This window comes from Dromiciops gliroides, chromosome 3, assembly GCF_019393635.1.
Source record: "Dromiciops gliroides isolate mDroGli1 chromosome 3, mDroGli1.pri, whole genome shotgun sequence".
NCBI classification, from domain to species: Eukaryota; Metazoa; Chordata; class Mammalia; order Microbiotheria; family Microbiotheriidae; genus Dromiciops; species Dromiciops gliroides.
In genome coordinates, this window is record NC_057863.1 from 73,172,715 (window position 1) to 73,192,720 (window position 20,006).

The 20,006-nt window shown below is 38.3% G+C and overlaps 1 pseudogene; it reads left to right on the forward strand.

Moving 5' to 3' along the window:
- Positions 1-2,341: 2,341 nt before the first annotated feature.
- LOC122747160 overlaps positions 2,342-20,006 on the forward strand; it is an 82,766-nt pseudogene continuing 65,101 nt past the window's right edge.

A 20,006-nucleotide genomic window follows, 5' to 3' on the forward strand; every position in this document is an offset into this window, starting at 1 on the left:
GGATGGTATACAGGGATCTTAGATTTAGGGGTGGAAGGGACATTTTGTTGTTATTGTTGTTGTTCAGTCATTTTTCAGTTGTGTCTGGCCCTTTGTGACTACATTTGGGGTTTTCTTGTGGCTTGCCATTTCCTTCTCCAGCTCATTTTACATATGAGGAAAATGAAGTAAATAGGGATAAGTGACTTGCCCAGGATCACAGAGCTAGTAAAGTATATAAGGCCAGATTCGGACTCTTGAAATCCTGGCACTCTATCCATTGTGCTACCTAGCCCAGAAAGGACCTTTAGAGGACCTCTAATCCAACATAACTAATTGTATAGATGAGAAAATTGAGGCCCAGAAAGAAGTGATTTATCCAAGGTCGTACAGATAGTGAGTGGCAAAGTCAGAATTTGAACCAAGGGCTTTTGACTCCAAATTTAGCTCTCTTGTTCCTGAACTGGTACTATTTTGAAAGCTATTTTAAATACCACACCATCTTGGTCTCTTATTCCTCTCAGATTTTTAAATCCTAGGGGCTACAGATGGCTATGGGGAGGAAGGGTAACCTTCGAAAACAGACAGATGAGTTAGGAGATGATTGCTACTTTTCTGCTCTGATCAATTAAACAAATGTTGACAAATATTGAAGCTATGGGAGGTGCAGAAGTGAACATCCCAGGATCTGTCCTTAGAGTTTGCAGTCATACAGATGAGGTGAACATCAGATGGAAAAAAGGAACATTAAAGGCAACCCACTTAGTGCCTAAAAACTCCAGCAGCAACCTATTAGCTCAGAGATGAAATAGTGAGTTCTCTCTCTTCACAATATGCCCCCTTTCCATCATTTTAGCTTTCTTGCTCATCACTCATCTCCTGGCACTCTGAGGTTCAGGATTATGTGCATAATTCTCCATGTCTATGCACCAGCTGTGCCCAGGGCCCAGAATGCTCTCCTTGGTCTCACATCACCACTTGGTATCACTGGCCACCTTCTGAGGGAGGTCTTTCCTGTCTTCACACTCCTCTCCCCACATCCTCAGTTGCTAATGCAAAGTAATTACAAGTTAACTTTAGAGGAAAAGGCTTGAGGAATTGCTCCCACTCTGGGAAGGTAGCTTTGGACTTTCAAAAACCGTAGACCTAGGCTTGTTTCAAAGGTAGGTAGTTTACTGAGTGCTTCTCTGGGCCCAGAGGAAGAATCAACCTGACTTGGTAGCTGAATAGATAATAGGTAACAATCTCATTATAATGATGATGAGAGTAGTAAAAATACAGTAAAGTGTTTTTTCTGATTTATGCATATATATCTCTGAACATCTATTTTCATCTATAAAATGAAATTGTTACTACTTTTGGCAAATCACTTAGTGGTTAGGGGGCTATTAACCTAAGCTCCATGAAAAAAATATTTTGATAACTTGTTTCAATATAATTGGTTTCCTTTGTAGTCCTATATATTTTATTTTACTCTTTTGAAAACATTATTCTGAGAAGGCATCCATAGGGTGCACCACACTGTCAAAGGGGTCTGTGATATCAAAAAAAAGAAAGTTCAAGAACCCCTGACCTAACCTCTTCCTCATCTATAAAATGAAGGGATTGTACTTGACCTCCGAGGTCCCTTCCAACTTTAAATCTAAGATGCCATAAATAATTAATAGTTTGCCTCCCCAAATCAACAGGAAGTTTATCCTTAACTGAAAATGTGCACACTACATAGAAAGCTGTGACCTTATGGTCACAGATAAAGTACACTATCTCCCACAACCCCTAAAGGTCAGTTATCTTCCTCAGGGCCTCAACACTCAATTAAATTGTGTTTCGATTTATATGCACACATTTTGCTCAAGGTTGACAAACCTACAGGTGGGTTGCCCACTAGTCATTTCAATGATATAACTAGTTCTTACAATTTCTTTCTTTCTTTCTTTTTTGGGTGAGGCAGTGAGGGTTAAGTGACTTGCCCAAGGTCACACAGCTAGTAAGTGTCAAGTGTCTGAGGCTGGATTTGAACTCAGGTCCTCCTGAATCCAAGGCCAGTGCTTTATCCACTGTGCTACCTAGCTGCCCTGATATAACTAGTTCTTAACAATTAATATAATTTTTTTTCCATAGGAGGATAATACCAGTGACCAGTTAGTCACCAGCTGATATTAGTTTTTGAGTTGTGCTTCAGTAGCAAAGATGGATTTGTGCTGATTGATCCATACTTTCTTTCCTGGTGACTGTTGTTGAATGGTGTTTGTCTACAAAACACCTTCCTGGGTGGGATTTGGGGTGAAGCCTTTGGCTGTGAAAGAAAGCTAAACTCTTCCACTTGGGCATTGAGACCCCAAGCAAGCACCTTATTATCACCATGCTGGTAGTACTTCGGAAACTAATTACCACTTACAAATGTGAACTGTCTCCACTTCAATTTATCCAGGAGTTACTCAGCGATCCTGTGATAGGACACTCACCTTTCAGACCAGTAGAGTTAAATTGCAGAATATCTGTGAGTTGATAATGCTGATCATCTTGTTTTTCAGTGGCTGTGACTTGTAAGAGTCAAATCTTTAGGGGGTTAGCATACCATTGTGCTCTCATGGCACCATGCCTCACACTGTTCACCAAGCTTGGAATGTTTTCTTTACCAGCTGAATCTCTACTCCTTTAAAACTCAACTCAAATGCTACTTCCTCCTAGAAGTCTGTCTTGATTTCCTCATTTGGTAATGTTCTTCTTTGTTTTAAAACTCTCTTCTTTTTTGGGAGACCTGTGATTTTTATCAGCATAGGAATTCCCATTGTGGAAACTCCCTTTGCCTATGCAGATCAGAAACTCCTTGGGCTCTTATTAAATTAGTAGACTGTATGGGGCACTGATAGTCAAATGATTTCCTTATGGTCACTGTTGCTAATATGTGCACGAGGCAGGATTTGAACCCAGATTATACCATGCTACCTCTCAACTTGCTAGTATACTTCTTCTTTTTTTAAATTTTTTTTTTTTTTTGCGGAGCAATGGGGGTTAAGTGACTTGCCCAGGGTCACACAGCTAGTAAGTGTCAAGTGTCTGAGGCTGGATTTGAACTCAGGTCCTCCTGAATCCAGGGCCAGTGCTTTATCCACTGCGCCAGCTAGCTGCCCCTACTAGTACACTTCTATGAGACATATTTAGATTTTTTGTGTTGCGGTCTTATTCCACTATAAACTCATTGATGACAGAGATGGTATCATCAAATTCCTCTCTCCTTCCACCTCTTCCTTAATGCTCTGTGCTCAGCAGGTACTAAATAAATGTTGGTTATACTTTATTTTTCTGGACTTTTATATTTCCAGTGGGAAAGTCTTCCTAGCCTGGAAAGGCCAAGATGCCATGCTTTATTGACCTGATTTTCTTGAAATAGAAAATGTCATAAATAATTGTTTGGGGTATTTTGGAGGCAGTTGTGGTTTAGTGACTTGTTTAGGATTACACAGCTAATGAGTACCTGAGGCTGGATTTAATCTCAGGTCCTCTAGACTCCAGGGTGGGTGATAAATAATTTTTATAATCAGTGAATGCATATAAATTAACTAAAGAAAGGAATTTGGACTTAGCTACATCATTCCATTTAGATCTAATTAGGAACCAACTTTCAAGTTTACTACAGTTTGTCCTTTCATTTAATCAAATGTTCTTCCAGTTGAATTTATTGAATTCAATAGCTCAGTGGTGAGTTATTGAATATCAAACTCTCTCAAGAGAATGGAATTCCAAGGTCAATTCTTACCCTAATGAAGATACAATTGTTTGCTGCATTTGATTATATATTAGCAAAACACGTCAATCTATGAATTTTAAAAGTTATTTCTTTTCATAGACTCTATATCTAGAGATAATAGGGACCTTCAAAGTTCAACCCCCTCATTTTAAAAAGAATGGAATTCCTAACAAAGATAATTGTTTGCTACATTTGAGGATATCTTAGTAAAATGTGTTTGTTGGTTTGTTGTTGTTGTTTCTGACTCTTCATGATCCATTTGGAGTTTTCTTGGGAAAGAGACTGGGATGGTTTGCCATTTCTATCTCCAGCTCATTTTCAGATGAGAACACTGAGGGGAAAAGGCTTAAGTGACTTACTCAGTGTCACACACCTAGTAAGTATCTAAGCCTAAGTCAGGTCTTCCTGACTCGAGGTCCAGCACTGGGTTACTTACCTGCCCCCTAGTAAAATATGTTAGCCTATGTATTATAAAGGTTGTAAAGTCATATCTAGAGATAGTCGGAACCTCAGAGTTTATCTAGTTCAACCCCCTCATTTTATAGGTGAGGGATCTGAGGCCTATGAAGAATAAATGATTCGATCAAGGCTACATAGGATATAAACATTAAGAGGCAGGATATGAACCCATATCTTTTCCTTCCAAAACCAGTGGCTTTTTTCCACTGTCCTATACTATGTCCCAGGTAACCCTTCATCAGAAATCTGCTCATCAGTAGTTACAGATATCTCTAAACTATACTATCTAGTTTAGAATAAAAAGCTTAGAATGGATAAGACTCTCTACCCCACCCCCCTACCGTGATGTAACTGATAAAAAGAATTAACAGAAGAGCTTAGAAATTCCTTTGCTAGGAGCATGCATATGGGTGCTTTGGGATCAGCATTCTGAGAAGGTATAATAGAGTATATTAGTGACATTGTTTCACGTGAGCCAGAAGTGAACTGAAGAGGGGCAGCTAGGTGGCACATTGCATAGAGCACTGGCCCTGGATTCAGGAGGACCTGAGTTCAAATCTGACCTCAGACGCTTGACACTTACTAGCTGTGTGACCTTGGGCAAGTCACTTAACCTCAATCGCCTCACCAAAAACAAACAAACAAACAAAAAAACCAGAAGTGAACGAGGGCTCTAGCTGGTTTCAGCAAGCACAGGTTGCCCCATCTTTCCCTTTCTTTGTCCCTCCTCTCAACTCTTCCCCCATAGTGTATTTGGTCTTGCAAGTCATTTCCTTCAAAGGTGAGCATCTGTCTCCAGGCATCTCCACTGGTTTACTTTGGCAGCTGTCTCTCTGGAAAGATTAACCAGAAATCCCTCCTCTTCACTCGCGGCTTTCTGTAACTCCAGTAATACCTCGTTCTTTTGGCATTCTATTCAAATCTGAGGGAGGGCAAGATTCCTTCTCTTGTCTGTTCATTTTGTTATGACATGGGTGTGGCAGTATTTGGATGCTATGCAGTTGTACAACAATACATCAGCTAACAAACCACTGGGTGCAGCAATGGAATATTCTGTTTCTTCATGTTCATCTTGTTAAAGGTCAAACATAAATAGGTTAATTCAATTTCTAAAATGGATTTTTATCAATAGTGAATCATAAGATCATAGATTTAGGAAAAGTACCTCAGAGGTCATCTAGTTCATTCATCTCATTTTACTGATGAAGAAACTAAGACCTCTAAGAGTCTAAGGGCTTGACCAAAGTAGTAATAGAGAGGGGAGATTTGAAAGTCCAGTACTATTATTTGGGACGGAATACTTTTTTCTTTCTCATTAAGAGGTAAAGGGATGACCAATAAAAGCAAAGTCCTTCTGTTTAACAACCATAGGAAGGACAGCTTCAACTTTTATTTATCATCCTCATCATCACCACCACCATCGTTTATTATTTATTTATTTGTTTGTTTGTTTATTTCTGAAGGGAATAACATCAGAAGATGGCATAGACTGAGCATTGGGAAAGATCTTAGTGGTCATCTAGTCAAACCCTTTTATTTTATAGTGGAGGAAATACTGGTCTAGGGATAATAAGGGACAGTTAAGCAAGACTTTGTAAAAGACAAGGAATTATGTAAGATTCTTTTTTTATATATAAGATTCTTGAAACATTTTTATCACAATAATTATGCCCTTTTCTCACATAACATTATTATTGCTATAATTTACTTTTTATATTTAAAATATACTAATATACTTTTTCATAATAATAGTAGTAGCATACAGTAGATATTTTATAAATGCTTATTTAAATTGAATTGAAATGAATATTTCGGTTTGGTGATAACTGCTTGGTTTTTAGTCCCATTGTGATTTGGAATTAGAAACTAGGTCCTTTCTAAAAGTCCTGCAAGACTAAAAATTATATTTTTTAGGATCATCGCTCTAGAGCTAGAGGAAATCTAATTCAATGCCATCATTTTAAATATGAGGAAATTGAGGCCCAATAAGACTTAGCCAAGACCATATAGACAGTAAACATGAGAAGTAGGATTTGAATCCAAATCCTCTGACTGCAGAGTCAATGCTCTTTCCTCCTGTACAGTGATACTTTCCTGTTCTATACCTAGAGTGTCCGTAGTAGTAGTATTGTGGGCAGCTAGGTGGCGCCATAGTGCATGGAGTGCCAGGCCTGAAGTCAAGAAGATTAAAATTTGGCCTCGGACCTTACTAGCTGTGTGACCTTGGGCAAGTCACTTAACCCTGTCTGCCTCAGTTTCCTCATCTGTAAAACGAGCTGCAGAAAGAAATGGCAAACCACTCCAGCATCTTAGCCATGAAAACCCCAAATGGGATTATGGAGAGTCAGACACAACTGAAAACGACTGAACAATGACAGTAATGGTATCAGTAGTCAGTGATAATAATCATAATAAACAACTTAAAGTAATACAAAGGTTTGGTTTGGATGTTAGATAGAGACCCCATTAGAAACAAAGGCTTCACGAAACTGCATCAATTATTACTGACCACTAGGGTGCACTAGCATTACTCAAAACCTAACAGTCATCTTTTTCAGTATCAGTCAGAAATATGAATACCAGAAGAGCAGCTTGCAAAGATCTCCACATGTTTATTTATCTTTGTTTATAGATTTCTACATGAGGCATCTGATATGTTTTAAAAACTGCTTTTCTTTTGGAAGCTATTTTGATATTATAATCAATTTTATAATGTAAATTGAAAGCAAGGGTGAAGGAGCCAGAAAGAATGTTTAATAAAGAGAGAGAGAGAGAGAGAGAGAGAGCTAAAAAGATAAACTAGATTTAGATTATTTACCTCTCTTCTGTAGGTATCTGTTCTATTTCTAAGATACCAATCACCAAGCATCTGGTTGGCATTTAGCTATTAATTGAATAATGTATCCTTGGGGCTTTCACACCACACATATACATATACTCATATATGACAGCTTCTTCAGCTAATAATGGACTGCAAATGCCTCTTTCTTGTCTATCCAATTGTACGCATAAATTCTTTGGGAACATTCCAGATTCTTCTTTTGTCAATTAAGAAAAGGTTTTGAGAATCTTGACTCCTGGGGGCCTGTGAAGGTGGAACTCTGGTAGAAAACATTACATTACTGTGAGCATCTCCACTAAGAAAAGCAACCGTGAAAAACCTGAGGCTAGCAAAGGACTTGTGCTACCTGACTGCTTCTCTGCCCCACTCAAGAGGCAGAAATCAGCTTTCTTCTTCCCTAACAGCTTGATTGAGAGGGAGGCTGCTCTGATCTTCCTGCCTTGAATGTTTTTGATCATTACCTTTGATCTTTTTTTTTTCTTTTTAATTAAAATTTTTTTTTTTTTGCAGGGCAATGAGGGTTAAGTAACTTGCCCAAGGTCACGCAGCTAGTAAGTGCCAAGTTTCTGAGGCCAGATTTGAACTCAGTTCCTCCTGAGTCCAGGGCCAGTGCTCTATCCACTATGCTACCTAGCTGCCCCCCCCCCCTTTTTTCTTTTTAAGAAGCAAGGGGAAATGGAGATAGAAAATATTTTAACATAACAGTGTTATAAGTCAAAACCTTTAGTTACCCTTCCCCAAATCTTATGCTTTATTATTCCTTTTATCCATGCTCTCTCCCCTATTCCCCCACCCCTCCTCACCAAGATACAAGCTTTTCTTCATTCTAATTATGTCTGACTTGTTGGTACCAGACCTTGCTCTTCTTTGGGAAAGACAAAATATGTATATTGTTATGTACTGTATGCATCATATTTCTTTCTTCCTTGTTTTGAACCCTAAGAGAGTAAAATTATTCCCTGACCCTCAGAGGAGTGGTCTGAGGTATTACTCAGAGAAATGAGGGTCAGAGATTGGGCTTAGAACAAGAATAATGGCCAAGGAAAGGAGTTTCTTTTTGGTTGGGTCTAGGGCATGTCTGTTATCAGAGCCTTGCCAATCGGTGGCACCTAAGGAAAACAAGAAACAAAAGCTTTGGGGAAGCATAGGTTTCCATCAAGAAGAGAAGCTCAGCCCAGGAAGAAAGCTCCTAGTGGGTGACAGCAATGGTAGATCGTACTCATAGAAGGTGACTATAGCAGCTTAGACAATTTGCCTGGTTTCATGAAAAAGAGCACAGGTCTTGGAGTCACCAAACCTGGGTCCATATCTTTGTTTTGCCTCTTGCTCTGAATGACTCTTTGACCTCACTTTTCTGGGCCTCGGTATACTTAAGTTGTACAATCAAGCTTCTTGGCTTGGGTGAGAGTAAGGTTCCTTAACCTTTGTGTTGTTCCAGATCCCTTTGGTGGTCTGGTGAAGCCTATGACCCCTTCTCTGAATAATGTTTTTAAAATATATAGAATTACAGAGGAAACCAATTATATTGAAATAGTTACAAAAAATATTTAACAACAACAAAAATAGGTCCATGGATCCCAGGTTAAGAAATTCTGGGTTAGATCATCTCTAAACAAACACCCTTTAAGCTCAAAAGTTAAAAATTAAATTTTCTGAGCTACACCTTAGATCCATTTCCTTTGATGTCATCTGTTGGAATTGGAATAAACCCAGTTGGTCACTAGCCTCTATAACCATAGCCTTCTGTACCTGTCAGGATAAAGGTCTGGATGTAGACTGAAGAACTACTCCCCTCCTCTGGCCCCCACCTTTGAATTGTGAGTGTTACTGGCCAGGTCCAGCTATACTTTTTCTCCTTTCACCAGTCAGTCTCCTTTCCCATAGTTACTGAAAGGAGAAGGGACCAAAAAAACAGGATCTGACTTTTGTGGAGGGCAAAAGATGAAATGCCTAAGGAAACAAAGGTTTGAGCTTCTGAGCATGGCATTTTATTAAGCAATGCATGCCAACTGCATAACAAATCAGGATTAGCCCTCTTCAGCTTTGGCACTGAACTTCGAATATAGAGGGAGACAGGTTTTTATGCATTAAGAACAATTAATCGGGGCAGCTAGATGGTGCAGTGGTTAAAGCATCAGCCCTGGATTCAGGAGTACCTGAGTTCAAATCCGGCCTCAGACACTTGACACTTACTAGCTGTGTGACCCTGGGCAAGTCACTTAACCCCCATTGCCTGCAAAAAAAAAAAAAAAAAAGAACAATTAATCAAATAAGACCAACTAATTAAAAAAAAGGCAATTAACCAGGATACAAAATAAAGTAATCTGATTTCTCATTGGATGAAAGATTAGGGACTTTCCAAGTTGGGAGGGGGAGGGTAAATAGGAGCAATTCCCTGAAATAAGAAAAAGAGGGTTCTCACTGTCCCCCCACCCCCCAAGTGTCTGTAGTATTCAAAGGAACATGGACACAGTATTTTGTGCCAGAAAATAAAGCGCTCTAACTCAATTTTCCCATTTAGGGCAAATGAAAACAACAACAACAAACAAACCCTGCATCCAATTTATTTTTTCCTCCTAGGAATTTTATTAAAACATTAATATAATTTTCTTTTGATTGGGCTCTTACCCTAGCCAGGATTTGGGACCAGGGCTTGAACCTTGGTTCTTTCTCTATCTCTGTGTAGTAAGACCAAACATAGTTCCTCTTTATTGTAGCCTCTTATTCCCAAATAAGGAAAACACAAAGCTCAAAAGCAATTAGGATGTATCCTTTATGTCTAATGGGCCCACTTTGATATTAATTATGATAGCCAAATAAACAACTTTAAAAACAATAGGGAGGGGGGCAACAAGGAGTAAGTGGTGTTTTACCAGCTGCCCTGAAATTTGCAGCCCGGAGAACATTTGCCAGTGATGGGGCATTCCCCATACTATGATCACAACTATCCCATTTTTCCCACGTATGGAGATACCAGCCATGCTGGTGGAGACTCAGTTCCATTACTGTCTATCCATTTGTCTCTCTTGCTGGGCAGTATGCTGGTGTTGCCCCAGCCCCAGTGGCTGCCAAGGTCATTGTTCCTATTTAAAAATTCCCTGTCCTATCTCTAAACATTATTCCTATTAGAGTCCTTAAGACTCTTTTAGAAAAGGAAGAAAACAACACTATCTCCAGGAAGCTGGACTCCAAGCTGGACATTCACCTGCCTACATGATGAGTTCTTTCTCAAAAGCACACTACAGAAGTCAAACGATTTTTAAGTTTTCTACTAGATTGTGAGCTCTATGTGGGCAGGGCTGGTGTCTTATCTAAACTATCTAGCACTATCCACTATCTAGCAAAGTGCTTAGCTTATAGTAGTCATTTGATATATGCAAGAATGTGGAACAAGCCTATTTCAGATCTTGAATGGTTATCTTGACAGATTAATAAGGGTAAAAACTGGGAGGAGTCCATTCACAATTTACAAAAAAAGTATAAAGGTTTACTTTTTTTTCTTGTTCAATTTAATTCACCCTGTTATGTGTAACAATGTCCTTTGACTTCTGACAAAGGCAAATAAATAGTAATTGGTTATTTTTAAGAGGATAGGAAATCTTTGGAAGGTGTTGTCAAAGATGGAGGTGTAAGTGATCTACCTCTGGTCACTGATTCATTACCACGAAGTCCTTCATGTGATATGTGATGAAGACTTTAGGCAGCTTTTAAAAGCTCTCAGTAGATCATTCTTCCTCTGGAGCCCACACAATGCCATGAAGAAGAAATAGAAACACATGGAGAAAAGTAGGCCCTTAAAACCACACTGTTCCACTGTGAAGAAGTCTGGCTTGGTTCACAATCTCTCCCCTTTGCCAAGTCTTAGCAGTAGTAATGATGGATCAGGCTTTAGATATGCCATATAAGAGGTCCTCTTTATGTTACTTATATATGCTTATATATGATAGTTTTAGCCTTGGAGTAGCAGCTGCTGCCTTTCTGTCTTCAAAGTTCAACTATCCTGCTTTTCTTTTTTGTTTTTTTTTTTGGTTTTGTTTTGTTTTTGCAGGGCAATGAGGGTTAATTGACTTGCCCAGGGTCACACAGCTAGTAAGTGTCAAGTGTCTGAGGTCGGATTTGAACTCAGGTACTCCTGAATCCAGGGCCAGTGCTATCCTGCTTTTCTTGTGGTGGCAACAATGAGATCTGAGGAAATAGCCTTGATATCAGTCTGAGGGTCAGAAGATAGAAAAGCAAACTTCAAACTAAAGGGAATACCAGCCATGCAAATGGCTGGAGGAATTCCTTAAAACCAACTAGTTAAGATGCAACGGGTTAAGGGCAATAGAGAAAGCATGATTAGATCCTTGAGACAATTAAGAAGGCAGATGCACAAAACCAGAACAGACAGCCTGAAACCGAAGGGTAGAATTTTCAGGAATCCAAAAGAGAATTTCCTCCCTAAAATTCAGTAATTTATGGGTCAAGACAGGGTTGTTCCTGGTTTCAGGGTTGGTGAATAGAGAAGAGGTCATTTGGGCAGGGCACACAAGGATGGAGGTATTTGACAAGGCTAAAACTTCAGGATTGGATGAGATCATTCCATATCTTTTGAATGTGAGATTACCATTCTGAATCTATTTACTAAAGAGCTAGAATAGATCAACCAAATGGCCTGGAGAAAGGATTAGCAGACCCAGTGAAGAGCTGGAAGAAAGGACTTGGGAATTAGGTAGGACCAGGATTAACTCATAAACCTTCCATAAACTTGTAAAACTTCTTTTATGTGTTATTTTATCTCCTTGGTGGGTAAGCTCTGGAAATGGCTCAATAAGCTCCAGCAACCATGAAAAAAATTTTTTATGCCACATTTTATTCCATTTGCACATCAAGGTTATGCTTTATTTGTTATTCAAAGTATGGTTAGATTACTCCAGCTATTTGTTCAGTTCAGCTGACTAATGTTGAGAGAAAACAGCATGTGACCACCAAGCTGTACTTCCCAGCCTACTTCCAGCCTTGCCTCTCCAATGAAATAATAATAATTTCCCAGAAATCTCAGCCATAGAACTATCTATCTAAAATGACATTATTTGGCTATTTTCAACATTTCCCTCTCTGTGACAAATATTCTGTTTACATAACCCATAATATTGGATTTAGAGATGGATGAGACATTAAAAAATATTGAGTCCAACTCCTTTCTTTTGCAGATGAGTAAACTGAGGCAACAAGGGTTTAGGTGACTTGCCCTGGGTAACAAAGGGACTAAATAGTACAGCTAGGATTCAAACTCAGGTTCCCTGACTCATAATTTAGTGTTTTCTCCATTCTGCTGCCTTCCTCTTTCATTTTGTTGTCAATCAATTTTTACTACATTGGAAAAAAATAGGCAACAGATTTTAATAGAAAATAATAGAATAGATGAAGATTATAATAGATAATAACAGAGACTTTTGACCAAACATTTGAATGATTTTTAAATTGATGATAATTTTATAATGTTAATATAATTTTACTTGGATAGTCTGTCACTTTTTACCATTTTCTATTCACCCAAAGTTCAGTAGGGTAGACAGGGCAGGTATTTTCCTATTTTGCAGATGAGGAAACAAAGAGACAGAGAAGTTACTTGTTTTAAATCACACACCTAATTAGTGACAAAACTGAGACTCACACTAGTCCTCCAATATGACCCGAATGTGAAACATAAAGTTTCTAAAGGAAGATTATCAGTTTAATTTAACATTATTCATGAGGGTCATTTCAAGATAGACATGTTGAAAGGTACTCATTCTTTTCTAGAATTTCTAATGAAATGAAAGCAGAAAATTTCCTTTAGTAGTCTTCTGTATTAAAAATTGACAGGTAGGACCAGGATGCCATTATGTTGTCAATAGAAATATGGTCATTCATTTGTTTACAGTCAATGTAGCAAAAGCTATAAAAAAAAAAAAAGACACCCCAACGACTTTCCTCCCTCTCCAGGTAGGGCCTTCTTTCCCAGCACAGGTTTTGGGATCAACTGATCCTGACCTTCCCTTTCCTTGTTAGAGATCTTTTTTTTTTTTTTTTTTTAGTGAGGCAATTGGGGTTAAGTGACTTGCCCAAGGTCACACAGCTAGTAAGTGTTAAGTGTCTGAGGCCGGATTTGAACTCAGGTACTCCTGACTCCAGGGCTGGTGCTCTATCCACTGCGCCACCTAGCTGCCCCCTAGAGATCTTTTAGGAAGCAACCATGGGACAATTTGAATATCTCCATTCAAATGCCTTAAAGGATGAGGGGACAAAATGACAAGTGAGGAGAGAGTATGATCCTCCTCTGAGTCTCCAGGGACGTGATGACATGAGCAGGACAGTGATGACACTGTCTTCATTCTGAAGGAGAGAAGATGAGAAAGGTGGACATAACAATCTCTGAGGTTCTCAAAATAGGAAGACAAAAGCTGTAAGATCATGCGAAAACAGACATTTTCAAAGAACGGTAGCAGTCTAGTTAGGAGCTATGTTTTTGATTTATAACAGACTGGATTAAAATTCCATAGTAAAGTCTCTAATTGGGTTGGTTTCTGGAGAGCTGGCCGCCCCCTAGTGAAGGGAACAATAGCATAACTTGTGAGACATGAGAAGGAAAAAACAACATGGTGCAGATAAAAGAGACCCAATGATGTGGAGGAACAAATCTTTTAGTGAGAGCCCCAACCTTGTAAGTCATGGAGACTGTTAAGGTTTTTAGAAAGAGGGAATTTGTGTCTGGGATAGGGGAATGTCTTGTTTCTTTGAGAGCATTCATGGAAGTCTTTTCTGTGTTCTTTAATTTTTTTTTTTCTTCAGGGCAATGAAGGTTAAGTAACTTGCTCAGGGTCACACAGCTAGTAAGTATCAAGTGTCTGAGGTCGGATTTGAACTCAGGTCTTCCTGAATCCAGAGCTGGTGCTGTATCCACTGTACCACTTAGCTGCCCCGTTCTTTAATTTTTAAATAAAACCGTTTTATGCTTTAACCCTAATGAACCTATAGGTCTTTAAGGGAAACTGGTGACTATCCTGAGAGACTAGACAACTAATTTTCACAGGTTCCACTTGGGTAAGGGCAATGAACCATGGCATTAGGAGGTTGCCAAAGTATATGTGGGACCTTTTATGTCACAAGAGAAGCTCTGACAAGTATACCTTGTCACATACTCTACAGTCCAGGCAAAGTAAACCAAAAGATATTCCACAATGCAATGTTTCATCTTCAACATCTGTTCCTTTACATAGATTGTGTCTCCTCCCCCCATGCCTAGAATGCCTTTCCAAGTCTTCAAGTTATCAATGTGAAAAATAATGAAACAATCAATATAACAAAACTAAGGTCTTTAATTGGGCAGAAGAGTTGTAACTTGTGATACCTCCATAGCAAGCTAGGCTTATCCAAAGGGTGGGGCCAAAACCAGAGTTTATATAGGGTACAAACAATAAACAGAGAAAGTGAAAAGGCTGCTCTTGGGTTGATTACCTTTTGTTTCTCCAAAGACAGCTGTTCCATCTTGTTTTTATATTCCTAGTGCCTAGCCATAGCAAATACTTCATGACATTTAAAATCTAATGTGTGGGGGCAGCTAGGTGGAGCAGTGGATAAAGCACTGGCCCTGGATTCAGGAGGACCTGAGTTCAAATTCAGCTTGAGACATTTGACACTTAATAGCTGTGTGACCCTGGGAAAGTCACTTAACCCTCATTGCCCTGCACATACACACAAAAATTAAAATCTAATGTGTGGTTGTCTTGTTTCTACCCCCAGTGTGAGAGAACCAGCTAAGATTTACTTATAAGCTAGAAACGTCAGCACCAGTTTTTGGCATTAAGCATTTATCAAAATATATTATAGGTTAGTAAAGATAGAACACATGTAGCTCAGAAAAAGAAGCCTATCTTCCCTAGTGTTCAGACTGGACTCCTCTTTAGTCACCAACCTGAGGTTCTGGAACAAAAAAAAAAAAGGCCAGAGCTAGGGAGTCAGCCTCTCTTGCTAATTCCTGTCTCTGTCCCCAGAAGGGGCCGTCCTTCAAGCTGATTGGTTGATATCATAGTCCACAGCCTCTGAGAACAACACCCCACTCAGGGCTGGCCAGGTGTGGTGTTGATTTATTCAACCTTAAGTAGGTTCTCAGTCACTCAGTCAGTCTCACCCAATTCGATCACTTCCAAATTAATTCTCACAACTTAATATGTGTAATGGTAACTTGCATATGATATGATTTCATTTAAATGATGTAAATGTTGAATAGTTTCAAGGAATCAAGAAACCTGAATTCTAGTCCACTCCTGTAACCATTCGGTTTTGTGACCTCAGGGAAGTCATTGTGATAGAGGAGGCAAAAAGGGGTTAACAGAGAAACTGAGGCTTGAGTCCTTATCAATAGTGCCTAAAAGGGTTAACAGAGAAACTAAGGTTTGTGTTCTTACAGTAACCAAGAGGATTGTCCCTATCCACCCTCACCATCAACAAAGACAATAGCCAGGGACCATTAACCATTAATAGCCATTAATATTCCTAGATGACAGGACACCCAGAAACCAGATCTTAAGTAAAGAGATACCAAAAACACAAAGACCCTCTGGGTCTGACAAGTTTAAGCACGTCTTTAGGAATGTGTACAGCAAAGGCCAATTGTGTCCTTAGGTTCACCTTATGACACATAAACCCCCCAAACACACCTCCATTGTCTTAGGACTCCAGGAAGTCCAAATTAGGATAAGAGCTCCCATGAACCTCCCACAAGAAGGAGATTAAGATAATGAGGAGATGGCCTACTTTTTCTCACTATAAATATAACTGTTTTCCTCTCTCTAGTAGAGACACCTTTCTGCTTTGGGTGCTCTCCCTGTGGTCACAGTATTTCAATAAAACTTAGGAAACTAAGTCACTGAGTCTTGTCATTCTTTGGAATGCCTCGTGATCAATTTGATCAACTAAATCTATCCCTACTACAATAAGGGATTGAAAGTCAGAAAACACTCTAGAGATCATTTAGTCCAATTTCATCATTTTACCAATTGAGGAAACTGAAGCCAAATCAGTTGACCTCTCTACGGTCTCATTAGCTTCATCTGAAAAATGAGGGTGTTTGTTTAGGTAGTTTCTGAGGCCCCTTGTAGTCCTGGTGTTCCATAATTGGAAATAGGACGTATCATAGGAATGTTATAAAAGATACTTCCTACCACCCTTCCCATAAGACCAGTCAGTTCTTACTCAGATTTACATACTTTGTAGCTAAGCCCTTTGTGAATTTTTTAGTCATAAGCTACCTTCTCTTATTCCATACTGCACTGTTTAGGACAAGAAGCTCATTTGAATATTAAATTTCAATACTTCAATGGGTTTGTATTTTCTTTTTCTTTTTTTTAATGGGTTTGTATTTTCAATGTCATAGAAATTCCCTTCATAGACACAGATTTTATAACCCACCCCTGACATCTTATGAAATATGTTGCTTGTCTGTCTCTATTCTTCACATATACACATGTATATGCATGCACATACAAAATATATCTATGTATGTATATGTGTCTATATCTATCTAGACCTCTCTCCACCTGTGTATACATACATGTGTATTCATGCATATATGCATAAAACAAACATATACGTGCATATGTATAGCTATCTAGACTTCTCTTATCTCTATACATCTTTGTATATACACATGTGTATGCATGCATATATACATAATACAGAAATATATGTGTATATGCATCTATATCTAGTTGGACATCTATCTATCTCTATACATGTATATAATACATATATATGCATGCATATATAACACAAATGTATATGTATCTATATCTATCATCTATTTCTCATGTATCTAATCTATCTCATCTATCATTATCTATCATTATCTATCTATCTATCTATCTATCTATCTATCTATCTATCTATCTATCTATCTATCTATCTATCTATCTATCTATCTACCTACCTACCATCAATCTCTATCTATCCATCCATCCATCCATCCATCCATCCATCCATCCATCCATCCATCCATCCATCCATCCATCCATCCATCCTTCTTTCTATCTATCTATCTATCTATCTATCTATCTATCTATCTATCTATCTATCTATCTATCTATCTATCTATCTATCATCTACCATCTATCTCCATCCATCCATCATCTATCTATCATCTACCATCTATCTCTATCCATCCATCCATCCATCCATCCATCCATCCATCCATCCATCCATCCATCCATCCATCCATCTATCTATCCATCTATCTATCTATCTATCTATCTATCTATCTATCTATCTATCTATCTATCTATCTATCTATCTATCTATCTATCTATCTATCTATCTATCTATCTTCCATAGAGAATTTACCCAGTGGGCTAGAGGTCTCCTTTGGTTCTCTTACTCTTCCATGGGTATTGATGCAGTAGTCCATTATGATTTGTCTTGCCTATGTGCCTGAAGCACATCCCTATATGGCCACACACATTTTTAGACTTTCTTGCCACTTTTCATGTACAAATCATCACCGGTAACACGAGAGGATCCTAGAATCAGAGATTTAGAACTTGGAGGTCATCTAGTCCAATCTATCCATTCTATGATAGAAGAAACTGAGGCTTAGAGAGTTAACTGGCTACCTCAAGGACATAGAGCTCATAGGCATCATAGCTGTTCACATCTAATATTTAACTTTCTGTTGTCTTTTGAGTTGCCTGCAGGTGTGGTATTTCTGATAGTATCTTGTGCTTTGAAACTGTGTAGGAAAATATTAAGGACTGTGAAGTAGGTGGCATGGTAGACAGAGTGCTAGACCTGGAGTCAGGAAAACCTGAGTTCAAATTGGCATCAGATGCTTATTAGCTGTGTGACTGTGGGCAAATAACGTAAACACTCTTTTCCTCAGTTTCCTCAACTGTAAAATGGGAATAATAATAATAGTAGCACCTACCTTCCCAGAGTTGTTGTGAGGATCAAATAAGAATATATGTAAGGCATTTAGCAAAGTGCCTGGCATAGAGTAGATTCTATAAAAATGCTTCTTCTTCTTCTTCTTCTTTTTCTTCTTCTTCTTCTTCTTCTTCTTCTTCTTCGTCTCCTTCTCCTCTTCCTCTTCTTCTTCATCTCCTTCTCCTCTTCCTCCCCCTCTTCCTCCCCGTCCTCCTCCTTATTTATTATAACAGAGTTGAAAAAATTGGCTTCTGTGGCAGTGACCAGTTCAGCGTTGGTAAAGGTGTTTCAGTTTCCCAAATACAATCCAGTGAACTGGTTTCCTCCTGTTCAGTTATGGTCCCAAGTAATTTTCTATCTGTAGTACCCATATAGACAGAGGTAAATGAAGAACACATACTATCCAGATAATAAAATGCACTTAAATAGTATATGTTCTTAATTTACTTTGTTTTTTCCATTGTGGTGTGATGTTTAAAATCAGTGAATTTAGAGCATTTCTTATTTTGATATCTAAAATATCCAGATCTCATATTAATATCTTGCTGTCTACAATAACATTATAGATACTTATGACTAACAATGTAAAGGGAATGAAAAGAGAGAAAAAGAAATTGAGTGACGCATTGACAAAGGCTAAAGGGGGCACTCCCCTATTAGCTCTCTGTTTCATCACTTTTTGCATCATCTGCCTTATTTTCTCTGTTGGTCCTTTTATAAGACCAATGCTTTATAAAGTTATTAGTTAAAGGTGAAAGCAAGTAAAGATAAATCAAAATAGAAAATCCACAAAAATGAAGCGTTAACATGATCTTATCCCCCCTGTAGCTTTGAGTATCTGCCAAATCCCATTATTTTCTCACAGTGGATGACTGTCATTCAAATGAGAGGGTTCTTTTGAGTGACTGTAGTTTTTTTTTAAAAAAATGAAATGAAATGAAATGAAAACATTTTTTTCCAATTACATGTAAAGAAAATTTTTTGAGTTCCAAATTTTCTTCCTACCCTCCCTTCCCTCCCTCCTCTGTAAGCCAGCACATAATCTGATATAGGTTATACAGTACAATCATCTCAAACATATTTCCACATTAGTCATGTTGTAAGAGAAGAATCAGAACAAAATGAAAAAAAACTGCAAGAAAGAATAAACAACAACAACAAAAAAGCAACAAAAGTAAAAATAGTATGCTTCCATCTGCATTCAGACTCCATAATTCTTTTTCTGAATGTGGCGAGCATTTTCCATCATAAGCCTTTTGGCATTGTCTTGGATCATTGTATTGCTGAGAAGAGTTATCTATCACAGTTGATCATCAAACAATATTGTTGACACTGTGTGCAATGTTCTCTTGGTTCTACTCATTTCATACAGCATTAATTCATGTAAGACTTTCCAGGTTTTTCTGAAATCCATCTGCTTACCATTTCATACAGTGCAATAGTATTCCATTACATTCACAAACCACAACTTGCTTGTGGCTGTGGTTCTTAATGAAGAGGTCTTGATGTAATCAGTACAAGGTTATTGGCAAGCAGGAGTAATTTGGAGATAGCACAAGAAAAACATGTCAGTCATTATAAAGGTATGGTTGTTGGGAAAATATGCCTTTTGTATTTAAAAATCAAACATTTTAAGTTATCTTTGTTTTCTTATTTATTTTTTCCAGTTATTTTCTATTTGGATGTTCATCATCATTCTTTGCTGCTGTAAGCATGGATAATGGAAATTTGACCATACATGGGAAAACTCTGAAAGATTGGAGAGGTGATGGGGGCAGCTAGGTGGCACAGATAAAGCATCAGCCCTAGCCTGAGTTAAAATCTGACCTCAGACACTTGACATTTATTATCTGTGTGACCCTGGGTAAGTCACTTAACCCTCATTGCCTTTACACACACACACACAAATTGGGGAGGTGAAAATGAAAATTTGGAGTTCCTCATGGTCAGTCATCTTACAAATAAAATGACTTCAGTAGAGAACCTGTTGCCAGCACTAGAAGAATGGAACTATTTGAATTTCAATGACTGATAAAA